Raw genomic sequence first — 15,457 nt, forward strand, 5'->3', positions numbered from 1 at the left:
CTGGTCATAGCAACGAGTTGAGGTCAGCCCACACTATGGGCACAGAACAAGCCTCCTCCTCTTTTTAAAACTGCAGTCTCCTATTACATTGTCCCCATACTAGCAGTTTAAAATTATTAAATAAAAAGCACTTTCACATTTCCTCAAGCATACCTCAAGCTTGTCATCAGCTTTAACCTTTTTGCAGTTGTGCTTTAAATCAAAATTTTAGAAGTTTTTAATCCTCTGAGTACCAAATTTCCTTTGCAAGCGTATGAAACACATTCTATCACATAACATCTGCAAAAATTATATACTTTGTCAAAGTTGACTGCTGAGCTAGAGTTAACTGAACAGAACCATGGTATATTTTGTTATCTTTAGTCACTGATGGAAGTATTTTAATGAAATCTTGCCTTAGTTGTTGTAAATGATTGATTCAGTCTTTATCGGAATGTAAATAATAGGAAATTATCAAAATTCTATTTGCATCTTTTTTGAGGCACGTTGTACTTACTTTCAATTCTGTATTCTGCTGTGTCACACCTTCATGGACATTCTATATCTGCTCTAAATAGAGAGCAGTGTCTAAATGGCCTCCTTTTGTGCTGTAACCCTTCTATGATTCTATTCCATAGTTCTATAAGCTAGTGAAATTTATGTTGTTCATTTTTTTAACTAAAATGCTAACTAGAGAATATGGTATGATCGACCACTGCATCTATTTCACAGCACTAACCATTAGCAAGCACCCTGCCTTCAGTGGTAGTACTGTAAAGGCAAATGAGGGCATTTTTCAGAAGCTAGCTTTCTCTGGCACCTCTGCAGCTGCAAGCCCAGGGCAGTAATAGAAAAGTTGCCCCCAACAGCACCAACTGCCAATTTTCTTCATTATGAGAGGGCTGAGTAAAGCCCACCCATCCATAGTAGTTCTCCCATTGCTGACCCATGGGAATTGTTATCTACCTTTTGGGAAGCTGTGTCAAGTAGGAAATCGGATTGCAAATATCCATTGCTCTGGTACTGCAGAATGTTACAAAGAAGGATTTTGTGACATCACAGCCTAGGGGATTGCTTCTTGAGTTTGCTGTGTAATAGTTTAAATATAACAGTGCAAACTGAATTTCAAGACATATGAGGATATCTCTGATATGCATTGAAAACAACTAAAACACTTGTGTGAAGTTCAATGCAATGGGTGTTGTGCACACACACTTCAATACTTCATCTCTTTACCTACAGGTAGCATCAAGAGAAAGCACATCTTCAGTCATATGTTTCATGTACAAGAGCAGGTCAGAGGCTGGAAGTTCTGTGCCGAGTATCTCAGCTCCTGAATCCCCAAAGCCTACTCACCTTCTACAAAGTATGACTCAGTAGTGATAGAACACTCTTCACATGCCTGGATGTGTGCAGCTCCAACAACGCTCAAGAAACCCAACACTATTCAGGACATAACAGCCCACCAGATTGGTATCCCATTCACCACCTTAAACATTCACTTCCTCCACCTTAAGCACACAGTGGCAGCAGTGTACACTAAATGCAGGATGCACTGCAGCAATTCACCAAGCCTCTTTTCAAAGCCACATCCTCTACCACCTAAAAGGACAAGGGCAGCAGATGCTTGGGAACACCACCCACCCGCCAGCACCCCTCCAAGCCACATGCCCTGCTGACTTAAAATTATATCACCGTTCCTTCACTGTTGCTAGGTTGAAAACCTGGAACTCCCTTCCTAACAGCAGTATGGATGTACTTACACCAGTTGGACTGCAGCGGTTCAAGAAGGTAGCTCACCACCAACGTCTGGCCTTGCCAGCGACACTCACATGACAAAAAGCCTTTTGGTCACTTATCCTAATATCTCATTGTGTGACTCGGGCTGATAATTTTGTCTACTAACACTCCTGTTAAATGCCTCAGGATGTTTTAGACCGCATTAAAGGTGCTATGTAAATGCAAGATGTTGTTGATTCATGTCAACTCCATTTAGCATTATTCTTTGTAAAAACATTTGTAAATGTTATTTGCTTAAAGAGTTGTATACCTATTTTGTGCAAGATTATTTTTTGCTGTGACTGAAACAGACTCTAGTGAAAGTTTTATGAATACACATTTGTCCCTAACTAATTTGACCCAAACCCCAGATAATATCCACATATCAAAAAAACAACCCATATGATGATTGGATTTCAACACCACTACTGTGCACACATATCGCATCCTTTACATAGCAAACCATCCCTAGAAGCTTCACATGAGAAGTTGTCATTGTGGGGGATGGGGCTGGAGGGGGTGGTGGGACAGGGAAGATCAGATTAAATACATCGGGTGGGCTCCTGATGCTGCTGACTCAATCCCAGGGCCACCAGCTCTGAAGAATCAACAGCACCACTGGGACACAATTTCAGGAGGCCATGTAAGTAAATAAAAGTCACTGTGCTGAATATCAGAGGGAAACCTTTCTGGGAAGGTTATTGGGACCACAGGTACTTCCTTCCCTGCCTGTGGTCCCTTCTTTGGCCTATGGAGATACCCAAACTCTCCCCAGGCTGTTGCTGACAGGCCATCTCCATTTAGCTGGTGGTTTCCCCATGTGGTGAAGGTTGATCTCATACTGAAAGGTAATATCACCAAAGATGCAGAATGTAGATCAGGATTAGGAAGGATCCAACTATAGAACATTGGAGCTAGTCAGAGGTAACCTTTTCAGACATGGGAGAAGTAGAATTGATGGCTGAAATGGAAAAGGAAGGAATGATATTATGAAAGGGCGGTGCCCCAATGAAGGAGGGCTGACCAACTATATTGAAGACTGCACATAAAAGAATAAAATATAATGCAGGGGGTCACATCTGTACAGGTTGTCATAAAAACCCAGACTGAAGAGGGTCAACTAGACACTGGTGAGAGCAAATTGGTCACTGAGTTGAGTGGTGATGCACTCAAAACCTTTGGAGAAGAAAGGAATAGGATAGTAATTGGAGAAGATGAGAGAGTAACAACAATGATGTTGGAGGAAAAAGAGACAAAACACAATGAAAGATAGCAGCTGAAATAACTGGTTCTGAGATCAAGGAAACCCAGTTATTTAAGGAGCTGTATTTGGAATGTGAGAGAGCAGCTAGTGAAACACATAGGTGAATCTGATGCGAACTCATGACAGACAGACAGGGAAGAAGCTACAGAGTATTATGTGACCACAGATAAGATAGGAGAACAGCTTCTGACGATTGGGGAAGAGAGGGAATGTGGAAGGAGGAGTGTGAGGCACTGAATAAGGAACCACAGTTGAAGGAAGGTGGAGAAATCCATGAGCTTTTCACACATCAGGGGCAGAATTTAATATCCCCACCTACCTAAGGCAAGTCCGGCAGTAGGGAGTAGGTACATCTCATTGGGTTGCACAGGAGGATGTGGGGTTGGGATCGCTTCCCCCCCGATTAAGTCCAGCGCAGGAAGGCTTACAGATTCCAATTGGATCCCTTAACAGGGAGACCATCAAACAAGTCCTGTCAGGTTTGCTTGTTGCCTCTCAGCGGCTGGGGGAGATCCTCGTTCAACAGCACTCAGTACTTGATCGATGGAACCAGCATTGGGAAGGGGGGACCCACTGAGAGCCACGCCCCTGTCTTTTCCTCCAACCCCCATCAGACATCCCTCCACCCCCTCACTGGCAACTCTTTTCCCCTGACCTCCACCTGCTGTCACTTACTTTTCTCCAGGGATCTCATGATGAACTATGGTGAAGGCCCAATTGTATTACCAGCAGCAGACACTGCGCCTGGTGGCACTGTTGGGATGGGATTTTCACCTTTCTGGGGCAGCAATTAAATGCCCCATGTAGAGCCAGGAATCATGGTGATAAAGTTCCTGCTGCCATTTATGATTTAATTCCCCCAGGGCTCCCGGAGATCTGGAGGGGTTGCTGCCAGTTTTGGTGGTGGACACGGTCATCACCTGCAGCTCCACATTAAATTGTGCTCCCTAGTGTCAGAGGTGAGGAAGGAGTGGCAAGAGGGAGGTTGAACAAGGTAGTTTGTGGTAGTGAAGAGAGGTTTGGGGTTGTGAAGGCCCTTGATTGACCCTTTGAGTAATAGGAGGAATTCATCAGAGAGCAAAAGAAGCAATAGGCCTGTGGACAACCAGGCTCATTGGAAATCATTCACCCCTTTCCACTGTATAAAACAACTGAAAATGAAACTAAATTCAAATCAGAAATCATATCAGAATAGAAGGGCAGGATCTTTATACACTGAATGTGCATTTGATATCATTTTCTTGCCCACAGACAAGGGCAGTCAGCCACCCGTATAGAATAAAGCCATATCAAACATTCCTAAATAAACTGGCAGGAAGTGAATAAAATATCAGTGAAAAATAGTTCCACTGTTTTCCATAGTTACAATGCAAAAATCTGCAAGTAGTTTTTTTTTTCTCAAAGCAATTAATTAAGAAAGGAGAGTCTTGCATTCTTTCTGTGTTTGTCATAAGCTGTGAAAGCAGAATTTTTACAGCTGTCAAGCCAAACCAAACTGATTTCATGTTTCTCATGTTGACTAAGCAGATGGACAGTTCCTTTTATAAGTTTTTACTTACCTTTTACTGACACTTTGTTGCTCAGTTTATGAATAATCCTCAGGAGTTGTGACTGATGAAACAAAATATGATGTTTGGCAAAGCAAAGGGCCAAGGCTGGGAAACATAGCCTGATTTGTCATGAAGCCTTAATTGTCCCATTAGAATTACATCACCAAATGGGATTGGTCAGGGGTGGAAATAAAAGCACATTTCTCCAGTTTTTGGAATACTTTGAGTAGGGGAAATCTAAGAAACCAGAAATTCATTTGGTTTGCTCTTGTGTAATGGTGAAGGAAGTTATGTTTCCTGTAAGTGATGTGACATAGAGTATTTAAGTTATTGTCATCTGCAGCCAGTAAATAGTTATCATTTTGTAGAATTTACTCAAAGCTGAGTGGCATTGAATAAATGTTTAATGTGGTCAAAAGCTTATACCTCCTGTTTAACTGAAAAGATGTCACTGGAGGAGTGATGCCACATTTTATTTACACAGTGACTCTGAGAAGTGTGATAACTGGCAGGGGAAAAGTTTTCAGAGTGTACTGTTCAAAAGTAGTGCAGTAACTGATTCTTCATAGGCTCTAACCGTTTAAGAAAATATATTTAATGTTATTTTTCTTTTCCTGTGTCACATACCATTCTTCAGGCCAAAGGGCAGCCTGACAACATCTTCCCCAGCCTCTACCAATGTTGCTAGGAGACACACTAGAGAGTGGCCTAGCTTGACTAGCTCCAGACCGCTCGTCCTCCACTTCTCTGCCTCGTTTCCCCTGGGGAAGTGCCTTCTGCTCTGTGTCAGAGTTGGGTTGATGCTGTAGTTTCTTTTTCCTCTCCATCAGGTCCTCAAGTTTAATGTCTCATAAAAGAACTGTGCCTTCATGAGTGGACTCCTCCCAACCTTACACCCGCCTGTCAATATTAGGTAGGGCTTGAACTCTCAGCTTTATGATCCAAAAGCAGAAGTGCTGTTAATTGAGCCAAACATCTGTTTAAATTTTTCTTGGATTATCCACCCATTCATGTAACCCTTTGCAAAACTCTGTTTAAAACTTTAGCTCATAATGAAAGCTTGCTGGCTTTTGCATTTATTTTCAATAGCTTTTTACAAACTAAAGCATTATCAAAAGTAGACAAAGGAGATACTGGACAACATTTCTCCACACTCATAGAAATAATTTAACAGAATCCTGAGGTGTTGCAGTTTATAATTTAAGTACTCATGTTGTCTCCCAGCTGGTGTAAAGTTCACATTAGTGTCAGGGTGGTGGGGAGCAGCAGCTCATTTTGAGATGTGATTGTATTTGATGGTTCAGGTTAATCCACTAACGTTAATAGGAATATATGTGTGGTAATGAGTTTGATTGTCTTTGCTATGCTGTAACTTGGCTTTGGTTCTACTCATGACTGACAACCGTAACTGGACATGCCGCATGAATACAGGTAGAATATACCATGTGGAACTTGATATTTGCATCAAACTGCACCATGATTGCCATTGGCCAGTCTAATGGACCAGCTGTGCTAACTCCCATTTGCTGCCTTTACTGATTGCTGTTCTTCCAATTTAAAAAAAAAAATCACTTGCATCAGATATGCATGCACAACATACGTGCACAGCAAGAAACAACTGCAGTCATGGACATGTCTAGCAATAAGATGGGGAAGCTTTATTCAATCTGCCAAGAGCAGAATTTATCAACGAATCTTCGAACATAAACTAGATAGCATTCTGGCAGAATCTAGGCTCATATAGCTTTTTCCTGCAGTTAAGATTTTTGATCTACTGTCTAACCAGGAGAACTAGTTTTGATGCTGGTATGAGGAGGTGCTGTTGGGCTGGATCTACACGCCATTTGAGATTAATTCTAGGTCGTGGAAATCTGTATTATAATTAAATTAGTTTAGGCCTTGCATGGAGAATACAATAAGAAAGGGTTGTGATAAAGCAGTGGGGAGTGTGTATTTTTAAAATAGATTGCATTACTTTCTTAACTAAAGTAATCTCATCTAACGATTTACTCTGTTTACACAAAGAACAATTTATTTTCCCGACACGTTAGGTTGAGAGCTTCAGTGTAAGTAGGGGCACACCTCAGAGGAGGATTTAAAAAGCTTATTTGAAGCTAATCTCAAGCTTGGCCTATAAATATTTATTTACTAAATAAATGTGGCAGTGATTCTAGTGTTCATGCATGCTTACTCTTTGTAAACCTCCATGACTCTTTATAGTTAATCTAGCAAACTTGTTTTTCTATTGCGAAGAGAGACAAAGAATCATTTACTTTTGGGGGAAGAAGAAACCATACCTATGTACTAATAAAACCAGGCACAATTTTTTTTTTACTTTCTCACAAGCATAGCTCACCAGCACACATACGTCACCTTTTTTGTTCATGGATTCTGTAGATTTATTTGATGCTTTATGTATATAATGAATTCACTTGATGTAAATGAGCACTATGCTTAATTTACAAAAATGCTTTCTGTTGAAGGCGATGGTGAATTACATTAATATCATCAATGTATGTTTTTGCCTGAGTGTAGAGAGTTATAACAAATATAATTCCATTAAAATTCACATTACTTTGGAATGCTGTATGCTTCTAAAAAGTTCAGCACACAGTAAGAAAGTCAGCATTATAAAATCCTTAAATATTCAATATTCTGATAAAGAGTGCATAATTATCTCCCTATCTATAAATGTACCAATGTGCTTTTTACTACAAACTCTCTTAAAAAGCTGCTACAATAACTCCGAATATGATATGCATTATATATGGCTCCCTGATGTAGTGGCTCTGATTAAACCTCAGCAAAATGCTCATCGTACATGATCGAAGTCCATCCTTCGAAGGGCACCCTAACATGCTCCTATTTTCCTTGTTATCTATGAAAAGTGCCATGGCAAGTAGGTAGAAAATTTTGCAGGGATTGGCTCAATTTTGTTCCTGATTTTTACACAGTTCAGGAAGCAGAACTGCTTTAAGCAGCCTTGTTTAAAAATTGGAAAGAATTTTTGAGATAGAAACATGCTCGCTTCTTTCATGGGTCGGGGAAAACAAAACAACAAAGCTAATTACAAAATGATCATAGGCTCACTAATAAGTCATCAACATGCATCCCTTGCTGGGAGCGTGAATGCAGCTTGATAGTAGGAAAGGCAAAGTTAATGAAAATTTTCATCGAACATGCATAATCTGGGCAAGATTTGCACCTGTGCAGCTGTTAGAGATAAAATGAGCTGCACGCTGTACCCTTGCTTGAATCTCTGCAGCAGTTCAGACAGTTGTAAATGCCTTGAGTAGAAACACTGAGTACTGTTAATGGATAGGTTTATTTTAAACCATGCCATCTGCTATCAATCACAGAGAAGTATGGGAACAAGTTGGCTGTGCTCCCTTCTGTGAAGCTGATAGAGATAGGGCTCCAGCATACTGGAACATTTAATCCCCAGGAGAATAAAACATCAAACTTACTCACCAGCCTCACTAACAATAATAAAAAATGCCTTCTCCTAAAGGTGACATTCCTAATTTACGATTATTTGTGTCTATAAAGTGTATTCTTTGGCACTTGGCTCATTCATGCTGTCTCACTATAAGAACATTACTTCAGTGCTGCTTTCAGCAAATTGAAATTCTTTTTTGTCTCTGCTTTTTCGTACACTCTCCAGCACTCAATAAGTTAATTAATTAGCCACCGGAAGCTACTTTTCGATGATATGCATGGTAAATTGAGTTGTGTTCATGCAATGACTTACAGCAACAGTATTTATTGGAAAATATTTATGAAAGCTATCTGAGTCGAGCCTAAAAACATGCTTATGGGCTCATGTTCAAAGGCAGCTAACAGGCACAGCAATACAGGAAATACAGGTACAGTACTAGTCAGGGACATAAACTCATGGACACAGCTTATTGCTTCTTCTGTTCCTTATTCCCTTTTGTAATAACAGCAACCATTGAAGTGACCACATGCTTATGGATCATTTTTAACCAATTGACAACATAAACAATAGCAAAAGATTTCTTTGAAGAGAATGGCTCTTTGGTTGAGAAATAAGTTCAGGGGGGGTGAGGGGATGAATTAATTTAGTAATGTTCTAAACCATGCAATTCTGTGTCAGTTTAACAGGATCAACATTTACTAGTGCAAGGAGACTTTTGCAACCTGGCAAGAGATGTCTAAAGTATTTCTTTTGAAACTAAAAATAGACACCTCCATGGGAAAAATCCATTTAGGGAAATGAAAGGCCTTAGAAAATATTAGGTTACCTCAGACAATCCTAAACGTGCATGCAGATCGCATCGGTGCCTTATTTTAGTTTTTGCACTCTTAGTGATAACCAGTAAATAAAAGTATTTTAATTATTGGTAGGTTACCTCAGTGATGAGAAAATAGAAAATAATCTCGGAAGCAGCACGAAGTAGGCAATGAACAAAAGTAATAAAACTGCCTAGAACTCTAGCACTGTCCATTGAGAAGTGGATGGTTTTGTGGCATGCTGCTAGCACTGTTAGTATAAATGAAACAGAAAATCAGAAAATAGATATATTTCACTAAGCCACCCATAATTATGGCTTTTTCACTACTAATAACTGAAGCAAATTTGGTTTACTTTGACATTTCTTTATGGCAATATATGCACAATGCAGAGGAATATCTATCACATTTCTAGTTTATAGTGTCATAAAATGTATGCAAATTTTGTATTAAAAGTACTATTAACCATATTTCTTTCAGGGCAGCCCCCTCCACCCCCTTCAAGTGTCAGCTTGGTTCAGTTACCATTGTCAGAAGGTTTTGTGTTCAAGACCACTCCAGGACTTGAACACATACTCTAGGCTGGCACTCCAGTACCATACTGGGGAGAGTCCTGATGTGTTGTCAGGATTTCCACTTTTTCAATGAGATGTTAGGCCTATCGGTCAGCCCAGATCAACATAAAAGATTCTGTAGCATGAATTTAAGAAAAGAGCAGAATGTTCTCTCTGTGCCCTAGCCAACATTGATCCCTCTTCAACAGCACCAGGACTGATTAAGTGAACATTCATGCCGCTGTTGTTTGTAGAACCTTGCTAGATGCAAATCAGGTGTCATATTTGCAATCATATCAGCAAAACTCTAAAGTTGTTAATCAGCCATGAAGATCTTTGGAAAATCATTTAGACATGCAAAAATCACTATATAAATGCAACTCTTCTTTACCCACATTACACAAGTGCTCTCAATTCTCATGCATTTCTTTAATTACAATTCCAGAATAGGAGGACATGACATTCCAGTGTGCCTGTCATTAGATTCATAAATGTTCAATTTTAACCATAGTATTAGGGCATAAAGGGCAAGCATCTCAATGAAAGCTCTGATCAACTTTTAAAACAAAATTCCATCCCTCCCTCCATTTATCAATTCACATGCCAAAATTTGTGTTATCACATCCAAGAACTATTCCCTTTAAGTATGTTTATAACAATAAAATGTGTTATTGGACCCCAAAGCCCCAATTTACTGTCCAAATTCCTTAACATTAAATCTTGGGCGCACCTTCTATGTGCCATCCAGCATTATTATTATTATTTATTTTGCATCCACAACTGATGATTGTACCACCCATAGGACCCAGAAAGCTGGCGTGTAAATTGAGAACAATGATTCACATATATGAAGTAAAACACTAATGGTGTTCATCCCTGAGGTTTTACTGGGAGCCACGTGAACAGAATGCCTCACCAGTGATATTGACTTCCAGAGGTTTTCTCACTAGTGTAAAAAGTTATCAGCATTTGCTCACATTTATGTCACATCTGAGCTTTGAATCCTTCACAACCAAGCCATAAGCTACAATTTGCTGCCAATAGTGAATCTATTGCTATGTTTGCATTTAGAAAGGAGGCTCATCATTTTAAAAAGTTTTTCCAAACCAAGACTTTACTTGGCAGCAGAGTGGATACTCTGTGTGATGTGGTGCACTCGAGGGAATGGTGCTGGACATCAACAAGAAAAATACTGACACAGTCACGCTAACATTGCTGCTCAGTGCCTTCTCTGCTAGCCAGCTAGCAATTCTCACCCTCCTTTTAAATTGCTTTTATTTCCTCTTCCTCCTTGTGATTCAGTTTGTGCTGAATCTCAATGAACATTTAACAGTCTCCAAGCAAATGGTGTACGAGCATGTTATCAGCCTGAGCAGTTTGGAAAGTCAGCTGGAAAAACTATACAGTACAGCAACTCTCATTAAAATAGGCAGAAACCAGAAGAACATGTAGTTATAAAGAAGGTTGTACAATTGACACTTGCCGATGCATGTCGGCACATCCTGATTTCCAAGAAGTAAAACTAACAGCAGTGACCACTGACCATCTATTTGTTACTGTGTTCTGATGTGGAAAGAGGTTACAGTAGCCTGCCCAGCTTGGTGGTTTTTGGTGTTTTCCTGATTCTAAGTGCATGGTGGGATTTCAGCAGATGTGTACTTGTAGCTATGATTAGTTTTGTCATGTAAAGTTATTTTCTGAATTTTGCTTTATTTTATTCCTACACAATAATCACAATTCTACAGCAGAGTTTTGACTTTGTTGACCATCTGTCAATATATCTACCTGACGGTTTAACCTTGATTATGATGATTTAAATACAGCAAAATCTAGCATGGATCTAGCTGGTGCAGGGCACCTCACAGCATGGCAGGAGAGTGGATACTCCATGTGATGTGGTGCACTTGAATTTGTTCTGCATCCTTCAGCTCCAAAGTGTTTTTTTCCTTTCATGGGATGTGGGCGTCATTTGCAAGGTCAGCATTTGTTGCCCATCCCTAATTGCCCTTGTACTGAGTGTCTTGCTAGACCATTTCAGAGATCAGTTTAGTCAACCACATGGCTGTGGGCCTGGAGTCACATGTAGTCCAGACCAGGTAAAGATGGCAGATTTCCTTCCCTAAAGGAGATTAATGGGCCAGATGGGTTTTTACAGCAATTATAGTTTCATGATCACCATTAATGAGATTAGCTTTATGCTGTTTTGAGGATACCAATTAAACAAATTAATAGCCCTTTAAAGGGTGTAACTAGCTTAAGATTCCTGATTTATTAATTGAGTTTAAATTTCACCAGCTTTCATGGTGGGATTTGAATCTCTGGAGTACCAGTCGAGTGACATTACCACTACGCCACCATCTCACCCAAAGCTTGATTGAACTGTGAGCTGATAATAACATGACAAGGGCAACAAGTCATATGGACTTGTGAAACGGTGGGATCTGCAGTGCATATCCTTGACCAGTGGGATTTAAACATTGAGAAGGAAATAGAAAAATGAGGCTGAGTAAGATTTAAATTAAGTGCAGAAAGAAATCAAAAGGGTGGGGGAGGGGGAAATGTTTGCAATAAAAAGAGGGAGGGAAAAAATAGAGGCAGAAAGGAAAAGTAAGAAAAATGTTAATATTTTTAAATTCTCTAAGAACAATTTACCACCTGAATGAATGAGATTCCATAGTTTAAATCATTACATTTCTATCTCCGAGAGGTTGATTGGCATGGCATTAACAATGATCAGGTTAAAAAGGTACTTGCACTGTTACGTGCCCAGCTTACCTTTCTCTGGCAAGTGTAATGGATAATTAATGTGCAAACCCAACAAATTCTTAAAAATAATCAAGAGGCTTAGGGAGATGTACCATTTGCTGAAAGCAAACAGCAGAGCAGCATAAATACAACAACAAGCTTTGGAGATCTGCAACTCACAATGTATCTCTTAATCTCCTAAACTTGCTGGCCAATTAGTACATTAATAAGGGTGTGCGTCATCAACATGCTGTTATTTTTCCAGCAAGATCTGGTCCAGTGCTATAAAGATTAATGTTGTGGTGGGGGTTTGGTGGTGCGGGTGGGTGGTGTTGAGCACTCAAACTGTGATGATACAAGAAATGAGCTGAATTGAGATCGTAATGAACTTAAACCGTCCCCAGGTTCTTTTGCCATCAATCCTCACTGCCAAGTATGGTGCAGCTCATGTCAGAGTGATTCATCCTTTCACTGTTCTGTTTATTCTGACAGTATCAGATAAACTTGGTCATGCATCTCTGTTCATATGGGCTGCATCCAAATTTAAACCATTCCAATTACTAGTTCAGTTTTAGAGTTCTAAGTTTATGTAAACTGTATTTTCAATACATCCAGTTTAGAAACAACATCAAACTTCCCGAAAAACAAATAATTTAAAGCTTTCTGCTGGAAAGTTCATTGTGCTTGCTTTCATGAGAGAGGGCCAGATCAGTTATTTATAAATTCGTTATCGCTATTGTTTTATCCCTTTTGTGCTAACAGGATCTTGGGGAGAATTTTGTCAGCCTGCCTGAGGCTGGATCACAGCAGGGGGTGGGGACAATAAAATCTGGGTAGCCATGTTGAATCGGCTCCTTGACCAAGTCCCACCCTATGGGAATTTTGCCAACGGTGTGACCAGCTTCGGACAGGTTTCCTGCTACATATAGGTGGGTAGAAGATTTAAATAGTCAAATACCCTGTTAAGGGCATTTTACTAGGCCATTGACATTTTGCCAATGAAGGATTGACACTCATACTCCACGGCAGGTGGGGAGACCACTAGCTGAATGCAGACAGCCTCTCAGCAACAACCCAGGGGGAATACCCTTTTGTCCCGAGATGGATGTGAGGGCAAGGAAGTCAGAGGGGCTTCCCCTCCATCAATGTAATTTTTATGTTTTGTTTTAATTATCTTTGGCCCTCAGTGGGCTACAGGTTCCCTGTCTTCCTCAGCAGTGGCCATTGCTCCAGATGACATTGCTTAGGCTCCTGAGCTGGGCTGCTCTCTGAGGTAGGACTTCTTCCTGGAAGAGGGTGGAAGTACTGTCTCCAGTCAATTAATGCTTCTCATGGTTGCCGGGCTGGCGACATCAGTGGGGTACATTCCCCACCGACCTTTTTGGTGCCCGGGAGGGATACCCCGCCATCCAAAAATTCCTGTCCCATGTTTCAGGCACACTAATGTCACACTATGCCTCCAGTTTATTTTCTCTTTAGAGTTTCTTGAGATCAATAGATCAGGAATCTATAAATCCATGTTATAGGGCTTTAGATGGGAATATTTCTAAGTTCACAAAGGGAATCTGTGTGCATTTGTGACGGAGAGGGCTGCGAAGGAGCCAGTCTTGCTGTGCAATGGGCTTCATTTCTTCATCACAATAAGGGAGAGGGGTGGGTTTGGATGAAGAAGAAAGCAGTTTTCCAGCTGTACAGTAGAAGAAACCGAAGCAAACAATTGTGTGAAGATTTCAGTTGCTCTGTATAAAGAAACATTTCAAAAAATTGGAAAATAAACTTTGCATCAAAGGTTTTTTTGTTGAACCAAAGTGCTATTGGGACTGTTAACATATTTAATAAACCTGGCATTATACACATTATTGCCACCCTGTTATGTAACAGAATTTTGATATGTTGTACAATTTGACAGAGCAGGCATTCATTCATGGTTCCCACCACTAGGAGATCGATCAGCAATTGAAAATTGAGGTAAACAACACTAATGAACCAAACTGCCGGTCTTAGCTGTATTATTAGTTTCCTACTCGGTCAACAAGACCATACTAGCCGTAGAGTTATGTAATTTTTTCATAATTTTTAATGATTGCAATTAAGTGCTTATTGAAGGATCTTCATGCCCTTTGTGCAATACGTTCCCCACTAGCATCCATTATTCCTGGCCTGTGTTGAAGTTACTGATTCCAAATATCTTTGGAACACAAAGCCTCCAGTTACCCGCAGCTCAGAGAACCTTTGTGCCTCGATTCATCCCACCTCCTGCAGCTCTTCCATCGCCCCACCCATTGGAGACATTTGGCTTTAAGATTCAACCTCTTACATGATTGCCAGAAAGGTGCAATCAAGCCCTTGCTGGTCTTCTGTTAAGTTACAGCTACAGACCAAAAGAATGCCCCATGGATTTTCAGACATGAAAATGTCCTGGAATGCATTACATGTACAGTATGTGCTGTCCAGTATCACAACAGGAGATAAAAAACAGAGCAGAAGCACAAGCCTGATCCAACACTCATGACTTCCCACACTAATGACTCCAATATGTACATTCTTGAGAAACAGCTACCTGTTCCTGAATGGCAATACCATGTGTGCAGAGTCTGAAGCAGCCCATAGTTATCAATACGTTTCAGTGAATGCAGTCCATACTGTGTTGGTTAAGGTGCCAACAGTTCATAATTTCTATGCCACTGCAATCTTTCAGGTCTCTCTATGATCACAAGCAAGAGCCTTTTGAGCCACTTTTAAATTGGTCAGGACTGAGTGATCTTAAATGGGGCTATTACCTCCCCACTCCTGTTTTGATTCTGCCTGCCAGCATTTGCCCTCATGGTTCTGTTGAGTGCCTCATTAAATTATGCTCATTGGGATCTGTTGTAGTAAAAGGGATCAAGTTGTAATTTTACAGTAGAAGTGTCAAGACACCCATTTGTACCAAGTTTAACCTGCTGTCCTCAAAGCTGCTAGATGTTGCGAATAAAATGATCCTGGAAAGGTTTACTTTTCTTTGATGAGCCCATCAAATGGAATGTTCCTCCTCAGCTCACAAAATAAATCCAGGCTACTGCTGAACATAGCTCCCACAAGAGCACTTCTCTTTCATCAAATAAGCATTTTTTAAAAATAATTTGTTCATGGGATGCATGCGTCACTGGCTAGGCCAGCATTTATTGCCCAACCCTATTTGCCCTTGTAAAGAGGGCATTTAAAAGTCAATCACATTATTGTGAATTTGTAGTCATAAATAGGCCAGACCAGATAAGGACAGAAGATTTCCTTCCCTAAAGGACATTATTGAACCAGATGGGTTTTTACAACAATTGACAATAGTCTTATGG

At 40.3% G+C, this 15,457-nt stretch overlaps 1 long non-coding RNA gene across 1 annotated transcript in view; it reads left to right on the forward strand.

Annotated features, from left to right (window-relative positions):
• Positions 1-15,457, forward strand: part of LOC121284653 — a 180,763-nt gene that overhangs the window by 103,770 nt on the left and 61,536 nt on the right. The window lies entirely within an intron of this gene.

Source organism: Carcharodon carcharias, chromosome 12 (genome assembly GCF_017639515.1).
Source record: "Carcharodon carcharias isolate sCarCar2 chromosome 12, sCarCar2.pri, whole genome shotgun sequence".
Classification (NCBI taxonomy): domain Eukaryota; kingdom Metazoa; phylum Chordata; class Chondrichthyes; order Lamniformes; family Lamnidae; genus Carcharodon; species Carcharodon carcharias.